The sequence below is a fragment of the Triticum dicoccoides genome, chromosome 6B (assembly GCF_002162155.2).
Source record: "Triticum dicoccoides isolate Atlit2015 ecotype Zavitan chromosome 6B, WEW_v2.0, whole genome shotgun sequence".
Taxonomy (NCBI): Eukaryota; Viridiplantae; Streptophyta; class Magnoliopsida; order Poales; family Poaceae; genus Triticum; species Triticum dicoccoides.
Genome location: NC_041391.1, coordinates 98,882,705 through 98,898,133, shown reverse-complemented (window position 1 = coordinate 98,898,133; position 15,429 = coordinate 98,882,705). Strand labels below are relative to the sequence as shown.

General features: G+C 45.9%; 1 pseudogene; it reads left to right on the top strand.

The window, feature by feature from the left end:
* The first annotated feature begins 2,221 nt into the window (after positions 1 to 2,221).
* Positions 2,222 to 15,429, top strand: part of LOC119320838 — a 24,051-nt pseudogene continuing 10,843 nt past the window's right edge.

Here is a 15,429-nt window from a genome sequence, read left to right as displayed (position 1 = left end):
TGATTGGTTGCTTGCTTTCACTGTTCGGACCGCATGGCACGAACCTTAAAGCACTCATGGGCCTGGCTCCCTGGGAACGCACGAATCGGGAGTTTCTCTAGGGCCAGGCCCGAGCGGTGCACGTGGGCACCGGCGGCTGCACGCGCGCGGCCACGCTTGAGAAGCCACGTTGCTTCCCAAAGCGCCTGCAGTTATTAGCCTCAACGCCCCTCACCGCTCCCTCTGCCCACTCTCACCCACTCTCCCAACTCTCACCGGTGGCGGCGGATCGGAGTATAGCAAGAAGACCACCGGACTCCATCACCAGTGAGCGGATCATCACTTGGCCTGCGGCAATGGCGGTAAGCACTTCTCTCTGTTCGACATGCAGTACTTTTTCCCATTCGATCCGGCGATAGATTCGATCCACGACGGAGGGGAATGGGAAATAGAGGTAGATAAGCATGTAGAGGTAGTTCATACTAGTTCATACGAGTTCGTACGAATTCATAGTACTTCAAAGTAGTTCATGTAAGATCGGAATAGAGGTAGATGCAGATGCAGAAGGAGATTGGGGGATAGGGGGTACATAACAGACATCGGCTCACTGCGGCGGCCGTCACCGACATGCGGAGCGGAGGTTCGAGCCGCTGGCCTTCATCTTCTTCTTCATCGCCGTGCGGGCCGGCGGGTCATTGTCGTCCTCCTCGGTGGAGTCGAGGTCGACCTGCCAGGTACGACGGCCTAACTCCGTCTCCCTCGCTGGCATCTGCACCACTTCTTCCTCCTCCTTAGGCTCCCCACCGATGACCGCCGGCGGCGCGATAGCCGCATCCCAGTCCACTGCGGCACGACGGTCATTAGGAGCCCAGTAGTTCTTGTACTTACACCACTTCTTCATCTATTTAGCATCGTCAGAGACGGCCTGATTCATGGCTGAGCGAATGATGGCAACTGCCATCGCACCCTTCACTGGGTCAGGAATTAGCGTCTTCAGCTCTTCTGCAGTGGCCTCCATGAGCACTGCATTAGATTCCTTCTGCATGTCAGGCATGGAGCCAAAGTTCGAGCACACCTCCACGGTGTTCTCGAACTTGGTGTGGTCACCTGCCGACCATCCTAGGAAGAAGGCCCTCCAGCCAATACCCCAAGGGAAGGGGTTGGCGTTGGAGCTGGAGGTAGAGCTCATGGCGATGGGGAGGAGGAAGTTTGACAGTGAGAGAAGAGAGGGGTGGGTAAGTAGTGTTGGGCAGGGTGAGTAAATATAGTGGCGATGGAGAGGACGAGAAGAGTGATAGTCATGCCGTTTTAACTACATGCTCTTCAATAAGCCATGAACTCTGTGTTGTGCCTGACTCCATGAATTGTGTGCAAATCGAGGAGAGCAATGAGGTGCTCCCGGCCGTTGACAACAAGGGCAAGCAGCCCCTTCACAGAATGCCCGACGAGGTTGTGCTGCCGCCCACCGCTGAGGAAGACCCGAAGATGCCTGAGGGTGGCGATGACGAGGGCATGGAGGAGCCCCCCAGCAACAAGTGCTGCAACTACGGCCACTACCATGAGGAGGATGGCTCGACTCACTTCTGCAAGGTCATCCTTGCACTGAAGCTTGAGTGCATCCCCATGCCCCTGGATTTCACCAAGCACTTTGTCGTCGTGCCGACGGAGTTCAAGCTCAGGAACAACACTGACTGCTCCTGAAAGGTGACGGTGAAGCTGATGAACAGCAGGGTGGCCCTGGATCAGGGTTGGGCCACCTATGCAACCGTTCATCAGATCAAGATCGGCTACATGGTGACGTTCAAGCCCCTCACTCCCGACACCCTCATGGTCATCATCTTCGACGATGATGGCATTGAGGTCATAAACAAGTGCGGGAAGCATGACGAAGCCTTCGCCGCCAAGAACTAGGGTCGGGTCCTCCCTAAGTACTATCGAGTCTGCTATGGTTTATGCGTAGAACTATTATGAAGTGTGGTACTGCTTATCTGAAATATGTTCTTAAGTAGTTGATCCTCTGTTTATACTCTGCTTTTGCTTATGATGTGTGCTACATGGTTGTGCCGAAGTATGCTGGTAACCTCACCAACTAGCCAAAGAGATTACCCCACATCAGGCGTTGCATACAACCAAACACCATGCCTTGGGTTTGTCCACTAATATGCAGGCAACCAAACACCAGGCAGTGTGGTTCTACCCATGCAGGCAAGAGGGCATGCAGATAACCAAACAACATGCGCAGATGGTGCATTTGAGGCTGCATTTGCATAGCCAGGCTGAGTTGAGAAGGTTATGCAATGCAGCTAATGTTGTCTACGGCAACCAAACACGCTCTGAGTTGACTGTCTTCCCGGGTAGGCACGCGATGCCGATGTCTTCCATTGCCTACAAGAATTGGAACTTCACCGAGCAAGATCTCCTCGACTATCTAATCAAGAGGTGGGTAGAATATTAACTAAACAGGACAATCGATTAAATACCCCTAAAAAAGGGACAATCGATTAAATGCGAGGATTAGTCAATAATCCATGTATCCGTACAAGGTGCGGTTGCTGATCGAGGACTACCCGTACGTACGCGACGGACGGGATGGCCGTCTGGCATGCCATCGAGCAGCGGGTGGAAACTACCTGGCCATCTACTACCGCGACAACAGTGTGCTCTTGGGAGACGTGGAGCTACAGGCAGGGTGGAAGGAGGTGCGAGAGGTTGGGCACGGCGACCTCAAGGATGCATCTTGGTGGCCGAACATGCAGACAGTGGCGGAGCTGGTCAAGGCCTGCACCACCATTATCTGGATTGGGTCGGCTCTGCACACGGAGGCCTGCTCCGGTGCTCCCCCTAACCTAATTTCGGAGGGGTATTTTTGTCCCCGCGAATTTGTTTTTTTCCTGGCCCGCCACAGCCCAGATCCAAGCCCTGTCTAGCCTTGTATAACCCATACCGTATACGTACAGTACCCTGGTCCGAAAAAAACATCACACGACCCCACGTCCACGTAAGACCCGCCGAATCCAATCATTCACGCGAGCAGCTCCATCAATCTCAATAGAATTGACGCAGCTCCATAAGTCACATAGTAGATCTCCACCGGCCGGCGGCTATCTCGTCGCCGGCGATCTCGTCGGACAGCGGGCGCGACAACGTCGTGAATCTCCAACGATCGCACACAGGTACCGCATCCCGCGTCCCCCCTCTAGTCTCGCTCGCGGCAACATCGAACGAACTGCCGCCGCGCCAGTGGCAGTGGTTAACCTAGCAGAGCGGGTAACCTAGCTACCCGGCGGCGCATGCGATCGTGGATCTTGTTCCGGTAGTGCTGCTCCTCGTGATCTGGGTTCACGTAGCGTCGGTTGCCGTCGGTTGTGTGCACCATGTGGATCGTTAATTTATGTGGCGGCTAACCTAGGTATCCGACGGCAGAGGTAATCACAGATCTAGCTAGGTTTTGAGATCGTGCAGTTCCTCGCGATTGAAAGTGATCTCGATGGGTGTCGTGTCCATCTTCCTTACTAAGTTTGGCAGATCTGAACGGCCTCCATTGTGGTCGTTTACATAACATCCGTGATCATGTTCTATGTGTTTTATATTTCATCATTGATAATGTTTGCACATGTGATGATACATATTATTGGTTGTAGGAAATGGCAGACGAGGAGTTAACTGATATCATGGTAGACATGGAGTTTGGAGAACTGCTGAAAGACTGGATAGAAGATTGGTGAGATAATGAAAATTCAGATCATCAATATCAGTCAGAGAATGGGAACGAATGGGACGATCTTAATGTGTGTGGCATTTTCATGTTGTAATTTTTTGGTGGCATCTGACAACATTTAATCTTTGTGTTGAAAATTTATAGATGGATGAGCTTGATGATGATCAGGAAAACAACTCGGAGCTCTCGAATGAAGATTACATTAGTCAGGTACGTAAGTGAAACGTTTTGTTGGCATGGAAATTGAATTTCTTCTAGAACATTATATGATAAGTAATTATGTATTTGTGTTGTATTTTTTAGTTCATTTCCGAATGTCATAATGCGTACGACTATTACGGTGAATCCGACGTGGAGACAGACCTTAACGATGAATCATTAGATGCACCTGGTTCTGGGGAGTCCGAGTCGTCGGTCATCATGAGTGAGGTATGTGTGTAATCAATGTTCTATGGATGTAAGTAATGTTAAACCATACAAAACAGTTTTCATGGCTATGTTTTGATTGTGTAGGTGACAGAAGATGGTGGGGTAATGAATGTCCAAGATACTGCCAGTGCAGATGATAAGAGGGATATGTTCATGCAGATAATGGACATGACTTTTATTACTCACGATGTTGCGTATGATTTCTACAACAGCTATGCTAGAGCTAATGGTTTCAGCATTAGGAAGAATAAGGTCAGGTATACCAAAACCGAGGCACATCTTATGCGTTATAGGAAGTTTGTTTGTTCCAGACAAGGGAAACGTGATAGCAAGTTGCTAACCGAGGAAGGGCACAGCCGTCGGCTCAGAGCCGAGACACGCTGCTTTTGCGAAGCACACCTGATTGTCAAGCTTGACCAAAAGCGTGGGGTTTGGTATGTTGCAAGTTTTGACGACAAGCATAGCCATATGTTGGCAGGACCGGACGAGGTACCTTTTCTTTGGTCCCACAGAAAAATCAAAGAGTTTCAGAAGCATGAGATAATGTCCATGGGAGCTGCAGGGATTAGAATTCACGACATGATGGATTGCCTCATCAGCAAACATGTATGGTATGGCGGTGTTGGTTTTACCAGGCGTGAAATATACAACCTTTGTGCCAGGGAGAAGAGGAAGCTGCTTTCAAAAGGTGATGCTGCCACAGCCATAGGCATCATGGCCAGTAGGAAACAGAGGGATCCTAGCTTCTTTTTCGAGTACATGCTAGATAAGGAAGGACACTTGAATAGGATGTTCTGGTGTGACTCCCAGTCTCGTCATGACTATGAGGACTTTGGTGATGTGCTTGTATTTGACAGCACGTACAAGATGAACCGCTATGGTATGCCATTCATACCTTTTGTTGGTCTTAACAATCACCGGAAGACCACTGTTTTTGGTTGTGCCATAGTTTCGGACGAGACCAAACAGACATACGTGTGGCTGCTGCAGACTTTTTTGAGGTCCATGTGTCAAAAGATGCCGAAGAGTGTAATCACAGATGCCGACGCTGCGATGATCAAGGCAATTCGCGAAGTCTTGCCAGACGTGTGGCACCGTATATGTACGTGGCATATAGAAAAAAATATGAAGATTCACCTCAGTCCCAAGTCCTTGAAGGAGTTTCGAACCCTTCTGTACTACAGCACGTCCACGACCACGTTTGAGGAGAGATGGAACGCGTTTACCAAAAGATGGCAGTCGGAAAAACAGTAACATGGTTGAGACGGATGTATAAGAAGAGGAGACTGTGGGCCGCGGCTTATCTGACAGAGGGGTTTTGGCTTGGCATGAAAAGCAAGCAGCGGAGTGAAAGCCTAAACTCATGCCTTCACCTCCACCTAGACGGTGAAATGACCCTGGTGGATATGATTTTGCATTATGAGAACGCCGTTGTACGTATCCGTGAAAACGAGGCGCGAGATGACTGCATGGCCTCACAGAGTTTACCGGTGCCAGTTACTAGCTCGAGGGAACTTGAGATAGCTGCTTCTCACGTCTTCACTCCAGCAAACTTCTATATGTTGCAAGATGATCTTAGAAAAATTGATGGCATGCAGATTGTAGAAATTAAGCTGGGAGACGGATCACAGCAGTACATCGTGGCCTGGAAGAATAACCGGAATAGCCGTTTTTGGGTGGAGTGTACAGCAGTAAATTCCGCAGAACCTATATGGTGCAGCTGCAGAAGAATGATTCGAAAGGGTCTACCTTGCAAACACATATTCCACGTACTGAAGTACTTGAACATATCTGAAATACCAAAGTGTTTAGTTCTTGTTCGGTTCATGAAACAAGAAAGGTTGGGACTGCCCGCGAGGCGCACAAGCGATCTGTTGGGATATGGTTGGACTGGGGCAGAGGAAAGAATGAAATATAGCCAGGTCAGTGTGTTAGCTTCAGAAGCTATGCATGCGGCATGCAAACACCCAGCTTTGTGAGATCAGTTACAGGATAGTTTGAAGGTTGTGATAGCTAAGAGTCATGAGTATGATCTGCTACAGGAAAATTTGAGCAACAATATAACTGACTTCAGTAAGCGTGCGGTTGAATATGTAGACGATGGTGAAGGCAACATGGTCGCAGTTAAAGATCCTATGAAAGTGTCCAGCAAAGGTGCAACAAAGGTAGATGAGAACCACCCTATCTCGAAAAATGGTAGACCACTCTCTTTTGATGAGTTGAAAACCCGGTGCGGCGCTTGCAAATTGCTAGGACACACTAAACGTAGCAAGAAATGCAAGCTAAATCAGAAGTAAGTGTTTGTATGCATTCTGGATTATTGAAAAAATTATCATTCATTAACTTATCTTGTCTTCTATGATGTGCAGAACAGTGGAGAAGGAAGAAGTGTAGAACACTTGCTTCAATTTTTTACGGATAAATCGAGTGAACATGGCAGTATATCCTTTTCACATTATGGCATCAATTTTAGTTCGACGTTTAACATCGTGTTTGGATCCTATATATATCTTCTATACCTAAATAGCTAGCCCCCACTACTAGATTTGACTACACATGCGTGCTTCCACATCACCTCAATTATTTACAGCCTTCCGATCAAAATTGTGTGGCATCAAGGAATCATGCATGTGCTCATAAGTTACTTTTTGCATTAATGTAAATTATGCCACCTCATTGGTCATGCATGTCTTATTTTCCCAACGCATGCATGCATGTTTTGCATTAACCTATCAACTCAAACAACGCCACTTCATCAATCATGTCTTCTATTTGTGGGGATTTTTTTTCTCTTTTATCCATCATTTTGCCACACACACTTCTTTTAAGTTTTATCATTTTTAACATGTAAAACTCTTACATTTAATTTCATTGGCACTAATTTATGGATTGGTTTTAACACGGTTCCCGCAGCAACGCGCGGGGCATCATCTAGTTGTAGCAACTCGGTCGACACTTTGTTTAGTGGGAGTGTCAAATTTTTACATCTCTAAATAAACAACAAAATCCGACCTAAATAAATTAGCTATAAATTAGAAAGAATATTGTACATTTCCCCTCCCCACGTCCTAACTGCCATTAAATCACCTAACTTACCACTCCCCACCACACATTCACCCACCTACCTCGTGCGTCGGTTCGAACTCCCCTTATCCCCACCTACAGTAGATCGAGAAAACCCCCGCCGGCGACCGCTGCAGCCGCCTACATGGAGAAAAGCCTTGGCTGGCAGAGAGCGATGATGAAGCTCGCCGGCGATGACGAGGGGTGGCGCGCCCAGTTGGCGGAGGTGTGCGGCTGGTTCCCTAGCACGGAGATGTTGGTCAACCACGCGTGTGGCCTCGTCAAAGTCCTCACCGACGCCGAGAAGAAGCGCGCCTTCCCCTATGGCTGCGGCGTCCCGCCGGCTCTCCTCCTCGTCTGGGATATGCGAGAGGCCATGCTGAGCGACTCCCCTGTTCAGCGTGCAAGGTGGTGGATGTACCGCTCCACCACCATGACGCTGCGGCCAGATCCGGCACGCGTCGCGTCGATGGCGGAGCGCATCGACGTCGAGCTCGCTATCCCTGCGTCCGTGAGCCCGGACTACCAGGTCCGCCACGTGCCGAAGCCAGTCCTGCCATTGGGCTATGACATCGTGGAGGACGACGTGGACGAGGTACTGCTCATCCCTGATGACCCTGAGGAGGGAGAGGAGGACGCCGTGCAGATGGTAGCGCCGGTTGCCGTCGAGGGTGGCAAAACAATGCCCATCGACGTCGAGCTCCTTCCCCTGCACCCTGACATAGTGAAGGTGGAATAAGAGGAGGTGGCTCAGGATCAGGTGGCGCCGGCGGTGGTCAAGAAGAAGGCTTCTCCGTGTGTGGTGCGCCGCTCACGCCGCCTCAAATTTCTGAAGAAGTGAAGATGGGCACAGTTGCTGAAGGAGGATGAAGCTGCTGGTTATCTTAAGTTAGGTATGTTGTTATATGTTTCAGCATATAAGTTAACATTATTTTGGGTTTGATGTTGGTTAGGTATGCTTTTATATGTAAGCATATAAGTAATGCAATCGGTACGGTTTGATCGGGTTCTTTGTGGCTGAAGAACTGAATATCTACTGCTCACCCTAAGTGCCAAGTTCAGTTAAATATCTGAATATTGAATATGTATTGTTGCTTTGCTTCAGTGTTGCATGGAAGCTGCTAGATGTTGCTCCTATGTTGCAACATGACAATGTACTAGTCTGGTACATAAATCAGTAGTGTTGCTAGGTGATGTGCCCATGTGCATCACATACCAAATATAGAACATGCCAAAAGTGCATTGTCTGTGAAATACAGGACATGCCAAAAGTGCATTGTCTGCCAAATATAGAACATGCCAAAAGTGCACTGTCTACCAATCATTATGGCCCCATGTTATTTATGCTGCAATCTCTATTACACTTTGCCCATAAAATGAATAGCAAATAATTTAGCATCATTTCATCATGTCAATTACAATGATGTCAATAACTTTATGAACAATCTACTTGATAACTATGACAGCAATCATAATGGCAAGCAGGTCAAGATACAGAAGACCTCCAAATCCTAAAATCCTATCCCTATAGAGCAATATCTCCTTGTGCATCTTAACCATTGCCCTCTTTTCTTTCTCATTCCTTTTAATTTCAGCTTCATATTCTGTAATCTTAGTCTCCAGTTTCTGGTTCTTCATGGCAAGATACTTAATGACTGAGTTTGCTTTGCTATCCCACTCCCCATCAACCCATTAAACATACTCAGAAGTGATATCATCCTAAATAAATCATGAGCAATTCAAGTCATTTTATAACTGAACTTGTTGCTGCAAGCGTTAAACACTGAACATTTTTGCAGCTTGACCACAATAGCAGTACTAGTTTGAAGATCATGCTCAGTACACTAACCTCAAACACACATCCCCCAAGTGCGCTCACAAAATTGTCTGCATCTATGCAGACACGGGCACTAGGAGTTTCCTGATGACAACATAGAGGGAGCTTGTCATGGCCACAGGTGATGAATTATGGGCGATAATGCTGGGATGTAAAGAACAACGGTAAAGAACTTACCTTTTTGCCACCAAAGTGTAGCACTGAAGAAATCCTAGCCGTGGGTTCTCCTGGCCCGCCGCCGCCCACGAAACCCCCGTCCCCTGTTCCACTAGATCCGCCGCCGCTGCCTCCTGTGCCACTGAATCCGGCCCACCTGCTTGCAGGACCCAGGGTTCGACCTAACTTGCGGTCGCCACCGCTCTTCTCGCTGCAGCCGCCGCCACCCGATGCCCAGCTCGCTGTCATGCTTTCGGCGTCGAGATTTGGAGGTGCAAATAGAGAGGGAGGGCTAGGGATTTGGAAAGGGAAACGAGAAAAGGGGAAAGATTGATGTGAACCTGGCAAAATGGGCTGGTGTAGCGCTGCCGGGAAGATAGCCCCGCCTGTGGGCCCCTCACGTGGTTAGATGGGCCGTGCCTGGCATTATGGTGAGTACAGAAAAAGTTAATTATACATACAATAAAAAAATGATGGGTTTGTAAAACAAACTAGAAAAACATGATGCCTGATAACACACGATAGAGCCAACGAGCTGACACGACTAATTTTGATGAGTGTAATATTACATTTTGGCTTGATATATTTTGATGAGCCAACGAGCCAACGAGCCAACGAGATGACATGACTACTTTTCATAATAATGTGATGAGGGAGAATTACTGGGAGATTATGCAAGATGATGACATGCAGATAGCTAAGGCAGAATGCTAAGCTTGGTAGAGTTTAAAAAAAGTTAAGATTGTGAAATTTTTAATATGAAACTTACGAGAGCAGTTGAAGAGAAAAATAGAATATTATAAAAAATTGGAGAAGGAGAAAAATATTAAGCAAGAACAGTTGATAAGTGAAGCCGTGAAAAATACAATTATAAAAAATTGGAGAAGGAGAAAAATATTAAGCAAGAACAATTGATAAGTGAAGCCAAAACTTTATTGGTACGACCAAATTGTCTTCTCCGAGCGAATTTTATGACCGAATTGTCTTGTACGAGCAAATTGTCTGACAGACACATACACATGCATGTGCCCTGTTTATTACATAAAATGATTGAACCCCTAAGATAATCATGCCGTCGAAACCTTCGACCGGACTAAATCCAAACCACTAAAACTTCAATCTTTGCATGCCACATGGATTCTTCAGGCGCGCCTTTTGCTTGCGATTTCGCGAATTTTGTTCTTCACACACTCCATCGTGTTTGAAGGTGACATAATCAACTCTACGACGAAACGTCTTCTCCTTGCGTCAACGGTGGCCTGCAAAAAATGACATAAAGGTTACATGAATCGAAGTTTCTACACCACCATAGTAGCTAGTCTACAAACGAAAATAACAGCATACCTGTGTAAATTTGCGGGTGATTTTGTCCCCGTCCCAATGTTCTAGACATTCTGTTACAAAAAGGCCACAAGAGTTCCTGGTACATATGCAGACATTAGCGGTGGGCAATACAAAAATGTGTGTTGTTGTTTGATTATGCATGATGTCCTATTAACTCACCCATCCTCTTGCTGGGGTATGTCATACTCCTTGATAGGCCACTTACTTATGTCCGGATATTTCCCTGGTGTAATAAGATTTGCCTGACGCATATCGTGTGCTATAGCCCTTCGCTATAAAGAGGATAGTGTTAAAGAACAATCATAAACAATATGTAAGAGCAATGGTACAAATGTTGGTTACATTACCAGTGCTTTAACAGTCCTCTCAGTCAGGTCCAGAGGATAGAGCGAATCGAGAACTTGGAACTCTTTCTTGATCATGTGCATGACCACGGTCATCCAGTGGCTATTGTCGATATTCAATGCGATATACGTCTACAGTGCAAAAAACCATTACATAGCAAAAGAAATACATGATGAACTATCCTGTAGTGATGAATCACAAACATTACATACCTTATCACGCACAGTATACTCTTTCGTGACTCTATTAACTGCCCCAGCTTTGGTCAGAGCACTATCCATGTTGCAGCAAGATGGCAATGGATCGTCATTTGCGATAGCACGATCTACAAGGAATTTGGACCTCCACGCTGGACAGAGGTAACGATCATGACCAACACGCAGCTCCAAATGTCCCATATAAGCATCAATAACCTGCATAGAATATCAGCGCATTACATGTTGAGAGTTGAGACATAGATTTTTGAGCATTTTAAAAATAGGACATACAAGTAGTACTTACATCGTCCAACGGCCATCTATGGCCTAGTACCGGTAGAATCCTTTCGGAAGTCAGAGTTATGCCACGGCCTTCACTGTAGTAAATTTTTTTGTTCTTGTTCTTCTCAGTGCTAGCAGCTAACTCGACAAATGAAACAGCAGCATCAATTATTTCCGGTGTCAACTCATCTGCCACAACCTCCGGCACATTATTGTTCGAAAATAGAGCTGCATGAAATAATATGAACGTCAACAATGGTGATCATATGCATTGGTAGTAAATAAAAAAATTAAGAATGTTAGTTACGATACCTCTAGTAGCAGTACTAGTACCAGCGGCTCTCTGACCACGGCTGGTACGCCTGCCGGGCTTGTCAAGTGCGAAGGGGGATTCAAATTTCTTGGGAATGGTCCGCTTCTGCTTACTGGACATAACCTCGTCATCCTTATCGATTGTTGCACCCTTTTTTCCATTCGCCTTAGCCATGAACTTGCTGGCAGAAGATGGACAAATGTCTATGTCCGATGAAGGTGCTACAGTAGAAGTACCAACCACCCAAGGGTTTTCCGGTGTAGCCCCACATACATCATTACGCTTAAAAGGTGAAGCTTCCTTGTGTCCATTCAGCTTCGGTGGGGTTTTCTGTTTTGAAAACTAAATCGTGTGAACATTTCTCGACAAAAAAAATTAAACGAGAAAATTATAGACAGAAAGATAAATACATAGTACCTCAGGTACGGTTTTATGGTCGGGAAGCACTATATCAGGCTGCATCATGTCAATGATCGGGTGTCCATCACTGTCCATGTCTTCCTTGTACACGAATTCCTTCTTTTCATATGGACCATTCTCGAACGAATCCACTTCGTCCGGATCATTCTCCGCGGATGGCACGCCAGCAGCCGGCTTGTACATGACACCTGCTTTGTTCAACTTCTCCAACAACCTCTGCAATAGAAATATAAACTTAGTAATGGTAGCATGGTTTAAAACAACAAACATACTCTAAACTATAAAGTTTGGGTGTGACACCTCAGCAACTATATCAGGGATTTGCCTCATCTCGGTGTGTATGAAGTCCATGCACCGCTTCATTACAAGCTCCATCAAATCTTTCGACAATGCGGCTGTCGTCGACTTCTTTGTGTTTCCAGTTGCAGGCTTGGTTTTTGGCTTCATGGTAGGCGCATTATTTGGGATGTCGGGCTCCTGAGCCCTATACTCCTGGGTGATATTATTTTCGATCTGCATGTGATATTGAAGTACATGTGATGAATAAAAAATAAATAGTATTAAGTTACAAAACATTTAAGAAAGACGAAACACAATGACTTACCCTTACGTTACCACGGCCGCGCCCATTATCAAAGTCGAACCTATCTCTCCTAGTGGCTGCACCTTCTGTCCAGTTCCTCATAAGAGGTTGTATGGACAAGTTGGGATTATAGGCGCATTCTCCTTGGACCGGTTGCACCTTCTCCCAGTACAAGTACTACAAAAAAGTATAAGGATTTAGAGTTAGTAAAATACATCACATAAAATTGCAATGATATGATAATTGACATTATGCAACAGGTCTGATATGTGTACCTGCAAGAGAGCCAAATTGCCTTTCGGCCATTGGCGCAGGTGTTTGCCTTTCTTCACTATGCGAAGGCAATCAAGGAGAACACGCATGGTGAAGGCATTCCAGTTAATCTTTGAAATACGTTTCACATCATAGACCAAAGCGTAGTACTGCTTTGGCACAATCTTGCTCGACATGGGAGCAATAATTGTTCCTAACAGGACCAGCAATACTTTGCGAAGGAAATCGTCGTCGGTGGCTTTACTTTTAATTATGTCCTCAATGAGATTATCTATCACTATGTTTTCTGATGTCTTACTGAGAAATTGTGGCGGCACCCGCTCCTTCATGTCCTCGCCTTCTTCAGTCAGAATGTCCGAAGCGGACAGTCCTTGGTTCTCGAGGTTAAATATGCACTCGACGTCGACCGCACCGAGAGTCACCTCCCCAACCTGCTCTTGTATAATGAATCTGCCCGTGCTGGCCTGAAAATTCTCAATCATATACCTAATCAGCAGGGTACGCATTTTAATAGATGGTATCTGTAGCATGCTGCGCAATGATGTATCAGCCACTCTAGCGCGTTGACCGCTCGATAGATCTGCAACAAGCTTGCACCATTTCTCCACTTTGCATACTATTTCTCCATTCAGCTCGTCCATCCTGTTGAAAGTAAATATATAACTTCGTGACGTTAGCTAGCACTAAAGCAAAAATAACAATAGGCATGCAAAAATATAAAACTTTCTGGCAGTAGCTAACACTAATGCAAAAATAACACTAATGGAAATACAAAACAATCACCATGTATACTGCAACATGCAGCCAAGTGTGTGCTGAAATGAGGCAATAAAAAAATAACTACAATTGGTAATTGAATTTACTTGCATCTGATCAAGTCCTTTGAGTATCATATAAATTATATAATCTATAAAATTAATATGGTAAACTGTTACTTATTCGTCTGGTTGTCTTACTAACAGGGTGACAAATTGTTCAGCTGTAAATAAACTAGAGTCTATAGCAATGGTACCTATTTGAGGTTCATCAACATCTAATGTTAATAACTCTTTAATGTTCTATGTGCACAATATTATAATTGGATCGTGTGACAAAAATATAATTGGATCTTGTGACAAAAAATGTATTGCGTCATGCTTCTCGAGAAACAACATCTTATTCTACCATGCTATGAAAGAACCAAAGAATGTTTTCATCTACGACATCTGGTCAGAACGCATCTAGTCCAGTTCATACTAGTTGAAATTATGTGGTAAACCTAAGTCCATCAAAGGAACGAGACGGAGGAAGTAGCTTACTTTGAAGGCGCGAGGGAAAGAGGACAATTTACTTGATCTGTCGACGAAGATGAAAGAAGTCGGCGATGCGTTCTCGGCGTAGTTCGTCGAGGTCGGCCTGCACGTGCGGACGACCTTGATCTTCTCGAGGTTTTTGTGGTGTGTGGGATGCGGCGGACGGAGCTGTCGACGCCTCGCCGGCAGGAGTCGATCTAGTCGACGACATGTGCGAGGAGGAGGAGATTATATACGAGGTCGATGCCTAGGTCGTCGTAACTTCCCTGTGGCCAATGTCGCGATCTATATTTTCCTCCATTGAAGCGAGGCTGAACGTGCTCCTCAATCGTAGGGATTAGGAACATATGGATTAGCACGATCCCAGAATTGTGTAACAGAATGACAACTACTCTCGTGATCGACGTGCGTGTGATCGACGTGCATGGAAAGTGCATCGTTGTGGGCTGCACAATATGGATCCGACACTTATTTGCGGTCTGGGCCGGCCCACCTACCTGCATTGTTTCTTCCCTCAAAATAAATATCATTGGTTCATCCCTAAAAAAACTCTTTGTGACACGTATTAGTTATTGTATACTTGTATATGTTCAACAATATTTATAGTATCTCTATCATTTCTACAATATTACACATGCATCGAGTGTCGGAAATGAAGGATACTTGTCATGCATGCATGCCATGGTCATCGTAGGTTACGGCTTAAGTTTGGGATCATTTCGTGAGATCGTAAAGAAGAATAGATACAGGGTATCAAACCTATAGAGTTTTTGCATCAAAGGTACTTCGATCGAGATATTGGACATAGAATGCCACTCTTTAAGAAGGAAAAAAAGGTTACGCATAAACCACTTTCAGACCTGCCCTCCGGTAGAGCCGAATGGTCCTGCTTGTACATGGTGCATGTGGAAGCATGCATGAGATGACCCCAACTTTTGGGAGCATGTGGGCTTGGCCAATGTGGTCCCCTAGGCAAGGTGTGCATGAATTCGGACACAAAACGCACATTGCGTCACGTGGGGGCAGTGTTGTAGGGTTTTGTCGCCAGAAAACCCTAGAAATTGCATCGAGTGTCGCATATGAACGATACTTGTCATGCATGCAAGCCATGGTCATCGTAGGGTATGCATGAAGTTTGGGATCATTTGGTTGGACCGTCAACGAAAACCAATTTCAGACCTGACCTCTGGCAGACCCG